Source organism: Prunus avium, chromosome 1 (assembly GCF_965620075.1).
Source record: "Prunus avium chromosome 1, drPruAviu1.hap1.1, whole genome shotgun sequence".
Lineage (NCBI taxonomy): Eukaryota > Viridiplantae > Streptophyta > Magnoliopsida > Rosales > Rosaceae > Prunus > Prunus avium.
The window spans coordinates 33,738,582-33,745,096 of record NC_142284.1 but is presented as its reverse complement, the minus strand read 5'-3'; positions in this window follow the sequence as shown (position 1 = coordinate 33,745,096).

The window sequence follows — 6,515 nt, the reverse complement described above, 5'->3', positions numbered from 1 at the left end:
AATACACCGACCACTCCAATTAGGAAGGAGCTGCCGTTGAACTTGAATTGTCCAATTTCTCACACCTATTGATTTCGAATCGTGCCCAAAACTTGGGCGACATCATAATATGGTGGGAGGAGTCATTTGGTGAGTTTTGAGTGAAATCCAATCGCTAGACGTATGGAATACACCAACCACTCCAATTAGGAAGGAGCTGCCGTTGAACTTGAATTGTCCAATTTCTCACACCTATTGATTTCGGCTCGAGCCCAAAACTTGGGCAACATCATAATATGGCGGGAGGAGTCATTTGGTTAGTTTTGAGTGAAATCCAATCGCTAGAAGTATGGAATACACCAACCACTCCAATTAGGAACGAACTGCCGTTGAACTTGAATTGTCCAATTTCTCACACCTATTGATTTCGGCTCGAGCCCAAAACTTGGGCAACATCATAATATGGTGGGAGGAGTCATTTGGTGAGTTTTGAGTGAAATCCAATCGCTAGAAGTATGGAATACACCAACCACTCCAATTAGGAACGAACTGCCGTTGAACTTGAATTGTCCAATTTGGAACACCTATTGATTTCGGATCGAGCCCAAAACTTGGGTAACATCATAATATGGTGGGAGGAGTCATTTGGGGAGTGTTGAGTGAAATAAAATCGCTAGAAGTATGGAATACACCAACCACTCCAGTTAGGAACGAACTGCCGTTGAACTTGAATAGTCCAATTTCTCACACCTATTGATTTCGGATCGACCCGAAAACAGGGGCAACATCATAATATAGTGGGAGAAATCATTTGGTGAGTTTTGAGTGAAATCCAATCGCTAGAAGTATGGAATACACCAACCACTCCAATTAGGAACGAACTGCCGTTGAATTTGAATTGTCCAATTTGGAACACCTGTTGATTTCGGATCGAGCCCAAAACTCGGGCAACATCATAATATGGTGGGAGGAGTCATTTGGTTAGTTTTGAGTGAAATCCAATCGCTAGAAGTATGGAACACACCAACCACTCCAATTAGGAACGAACTGCCGTTGAACTTGAATTGTCCAATTTCGAACACGTATTGAATTCGGATCGAGCCCAAAACTTGGGCAACATCATAATATGGTGGGAGGAGTCATTTGTTGAGTTTTGAGTGAAATCAAATCGCTAGAAGTACGGAATACACCGACCACTCCAATTAGGAAGGAGCTGCCGTTGAACTTGAATTGTCCAATTTCTCACACCTATTGATTTCGAATCGTGCCCAAAACTTGGGCGACATCATAATATGGTGGGAGGAGTCATTTGGTGAGTTTTGAGTGAAATCCAATCGCTAGACGTATGGAATACACCAACCACTCCAATTAGGAACGAACTGCCGTTGAACTTGAATTGTCCAATTTGGAACACCTGTTGATTTCGAATCGAGCCCAAAACTCGGGCAACATCATAATATGGTGGGAGGAGTCATTTGGTTAGTTTTGAGTGAAATCCAATCGCTAGAAGTATGGAACACACCAACCACTCCAATTAGGAACGAACTGCCGTTGAACTTGAATTGTCCAATTTCGAACACGTATTGAATTCGGATCGAGCCCAAAACTTGGGTAACATCATAATATGGTGGGAGAAGTCATTTGGTGAGTTTTGAGTGAAATCCAATCGCTAGAAGTATGGAATACACCAACCACCCCAGTTAGGAACGAACTGCCGTTGAACTTGAATTGTCCAATTTGGAACACCTATTGATTTCGGATCGAGCCCAAAACTTGGGCAACATCATAATTTGGTGGGAGGAGTCATTTGGTGAGTTTTGAGTGAAATCCAATCGCTAGAAGTATGGAATACACCAACCACTCCAATTAGGAACGAACTGCCGTTGAACTTGAATTGTCCAATTTGGAACACGTATTGAATTCGGATCGAGCCCAAAACTTGGGAAACAAAATAATATGGTGGGAGGAGTCATTTGGTGTGGTTTAAGTGAAATCCAATCGCTAGAAGTATGGAATACACCAAGCACTCCAGTTAGGAACGAACTGCCGTTGAACTTGAATTGTCGAATTTGGATCACCTATTGATTTCGGATCGAGCCCAAAACTTGGGCAACATCATAATATGGTGGGAGGAGTCATTTGTTGAGTTTTGAGTGAAATCAAATCTCTAGAAGTACGGAATACACCGACCACTCCAATTAGGAAGGAACTGCCGTTGAACTTGAATTGTCCAATTTCTCACACCTATTGATTTCGAATCGAGCCCAAAACTTGGGCGACATCATAATATGATGGGAGGTGTCATTTGGTGAGTTTTGAGTGAAATCCAATCGCTAGACGTATGGAATACACCAACCACTCCAATTAGGAACGAACTGCAGTTGAACTTGAATTGTCCAATTTGGAACACCTATTGATTTCGGATCGAGCCCAAAACTTTGGTAACATCATAATATGGTGGGAGGAGTCATTTGGTGAGTTTTGAGTGAAATAAAATCGCTGGAAGTATGGAATACACCAACCACTCCAGTTAGGAACGAACTGCCGTTGAACTTGAATAGTCCAATTTCTCACACCTATTGATTTCGGATCGAGCCGAAAACATGGGCAACATCATAATATAGTGGGAGAAGTCATTTGGTGAGTTTTGAGTGAAATCCAATCGCTAGAAGTATGAAGTATGGAATACACCAACCACTCCAATTAGGAACGAACTGCCGTGTTACTTGAATTGTCCAATTTGGAACACCTATTGATTTCGGATATAGCCCAAAACTTGGGCAACATCATAATATGGTGGAAGGAGTCATTTGTTGAGTTTTGAGTGAAATCAAATCGCTAGAAGTATGGAATACACCAACCACTCCAATTAGGAACGAACTGCCGTTGAACTTGAATTGTCCAATTTCTCACACCTATTGATTTCGGATCGATCCCAAAACTTGGGCAATATCATAATATGGTGGGAGAAGTCATTTGGTGACTTTTGAGTGAAATCCAATCGCTACACGTATGGAATACACCAACCACTCCAATTAGGAACGAACCGTCGTTGAAATTGAATTTACCAATTTCTCACACCTATTGATTTCGGATCGAGCCCAAAACTTGGGCAACATCATAATATGGTGGGAGGAGTCATTTGGTGACTTTTGAGTGAAATCCAATCGCTAGAAGTATGGAATACACCAACCACTCCAATTAGGAACGAACTGCCGTTGAACTTGAATTGTCCAATTTCTCACACCTATTGATTTCGGATCGAGCCCAAAACATGGGCAACATCATAATATGGTGGGAGGAGTCATTTGGTGAGTTTTGAGTGAAATCCAATCGCTAGAAGCATGGAATACACCAACCACCCCAGTTAGGAACGAACTGCCATCGAACTTGAATTGTCCAATTTGGAACACCTATTGATTTCGGATCGAGCCCAAAACTTGGGCAACATCATAATTTGGTGGGAGGAGTCATTTGGTGAGTTTTGAGTGAAATCCAATCGCTAGAAGTATGGAATACACCAACCACTCCAATTAGGAACGAACTGCCGTTGAACTTGAATTGTCCAATTTGGAACACCTATTGGTGTCGGACCGAGCCCAAAACTTGGGCAACATCATAATATGGTGGGAGGAGTCATTTGGTTTGTTTTGAGTGAAATCCAATCGCTAGAAGTATGGAATACACCAACCACTCCAATTAGGAACGATCTGCCGTTGAACTTGAATTGTCCAATTTGGAACACCTATTGGTGTCGGACCGAGCCCAAAACTTGGGCAACATCATAATATGGTGGGAGGAGTCATTTGGTTTGTTTTGAGTGAAATCAAATCGCTAGAAGTATGGAATACACCAACCACTCCAATTAGGAACGAACTGCCGTTGAACATGAATTGTCCAATTTCTCACACCTATTGATTTCGGATCGAGCCCAGACTTGGGCAACATCATAATATGGTGGGACGAGTCATTTAGTGGGTTTTGAGTGAAATCCAATCGCTAGAAGTATGGAATACACCAACCACTCCAATTAGGAACGAACTGCCGTTGAAATTGAATTGTCCAATTTCTCACACGTATTGATTTTTGATCGAGCCCAAAACTTGGCCAACATCATAATATGGTGGGAGGAGTCATTTGGTGAGTTTTGAGTGAAATCCAATCGCTAGACGTACGGAATACACCAACCACTCCAATTAGGAACGAACTGTCGTTGAAATTGAATTGACCAATTGCTCACACCTATTGATTTCGGATCGAGCCCAAAACTTGGGCAACATCATAATATGGTGGGAGGAGTCATTTGTTGAGTTTTGTGTGAAATCCAATCGCTAGAAGTATGGAATACACCAACCACTCCAGTTAGGAACGAACTGCCGTTATACTTGAATTTTCCAATTTGGAACACCTATTGATTTCGGATCGAGCCCAAAACTTGGGCAACATCATAATATGGTGGGAGAAGTCATTTGGTGAGTTTTGAGTGAAATCCAATCGCTAGAAGTATGGAATACACCAACCACTCCAATTAGGAACGAACTGCCGTTGAAATTGAATTGTCCAATTTCTCACACGTATTGATTTTTGATCGAGCCCAAAACTTGGGCAACATCATAATATGGTGGGAGGAGTCATTTGGTGAGTTTTGAGTGAAATCCAATCGCTAGACGTATGGAATACACCAACCACTCCAATTAGGAACGAACTGTCGTTGAAATTGAATTGACCAATTGCTCACACCTATTGATTTCGGATTGAGCCCAAAACATGGGCAACATCATAATATGGTGGGAGGAGTCATTTGGTGAGTTTTGAGTGAAATCCAATCGCTAGAAGTATGGAATACACCAACCACTCCAATTAGGAACGAACTGCCGTTGAACTTGAATTGTCCAATTTGGAACACCTATTGATTTCAGATCGAGCCCAAAACTTGGGCAACATCATAATATGGTTGGAGGAGTCATTTGGTGAGTTTTGAGTGAAATCCAATCGCTAAAAGTATGGAATACACGAACCACTCCAATTAGGAACGAACTGCCGTTGAACTTGAATTGTCCAATTTGGAACACCTATTGATTTCGGATCGAGCCCAAAACTTGGGCAATATCATAATATGGTGTGGGGAGTCATTTGGTGAGTTTTGAGTAAAATCCAATCCCTAGAAGTATGGAATACACCAACCACTCCAGTTAGGAACGAACTGCCGTTATACTTGAATTTTCCAATTTGGAACACCTATTGATTTCGGATCGAGCCCAAAACTTGGGCAACATCATAATATGGTGGGAGTCATTTGGTGAGTTTTGAGTGAAATCCAATCGCTAGAAGTACGGAATACACCAACCACTCCAATTAGGAACGAACTGCCGTTGAACTTGAATTGTCCAATTTGGAACACCTATTGATTTCGGATCGAGCCCAAAACTTGGGCAACAACATAATATGGTGGGAGGAGTCATTTGGTGAGTTTTGAGTGAAATCCAATCGCTAGAAGTATGGAATACACCAACCACTCCAGTTAGGAACGAACTGCCGTTATACTTGAATTTTCCAATTTGGAACACCTATTGATTTCGGATCGAGCCCAAAACTTGGGCAACATCATAATATGGTGGGAGTCATTTGGTGAGTTTTGTGTGAAATCCAATCGCTTGACGTATGGAATACACCAACCACTCCAATTAGGAACGAATTGTCGTTGAAATTGAATTGACCAATTGCTCACACCTATTGATTTCGGATCGAGCCCAAAACTTGGGCAACATCATAATATGGTGTGGGGAGTCATTTGGTGAGTTTTAAGTAAAATCCAATCGCTAGAACTATGGAATACACCAACCACTCCAGTTAGGAACGAACTGCCGTTGAACTTGAATTGTCCAATTTGGAACACCTATTGATTTCGGATCGAGCCCAAAACTTGGGCAACATCATAATATGGTGGGAGGAGTCATTTGGTGAGTTTTGAGTGAAATCCAATCGCTAGAAGTATGGAATACACCAACCACTCCAATTAGGAACGAACTGCCGTTGAACTTGAATTGTCCAATTTGGAACACCTATTGATTTCGGATCGACCCCAAAACTTGGGCAACATCGTAATATGGTGGGAGGAGTCATTTTGTTAGTTTTGAGTGAAATCCAATCGCTAAAAGTATGGAATACACCAACCACTCCAATTAGGAACGAACTGCCGTTGAACTTGAATTGTCCAATTTGGAACACCTATTGATTTCGGATCGAGCCCAAAACTTGGGCAATATCATAATATGGTGTGGGGAGTCATTTGGTGAGTTTTGAGTAAAATCCAATCCCTAGAAGTATGGAATACACCAACCACTCCAGTTAGGAACGAACTGCCGTTATACTTGAATTTTCCAATTTGGAACACCTATTGATTTCGGATCGAGCCCAAAACTTGGGCAACATCATAATATGGTGGGAGGAGTCATTTGGTGAGTTTTGAGTGAAATCCAATCGCTAGAAGTATGGAATACACCAACCACTCCAATTAGGAACGAACTGCCGTTGAA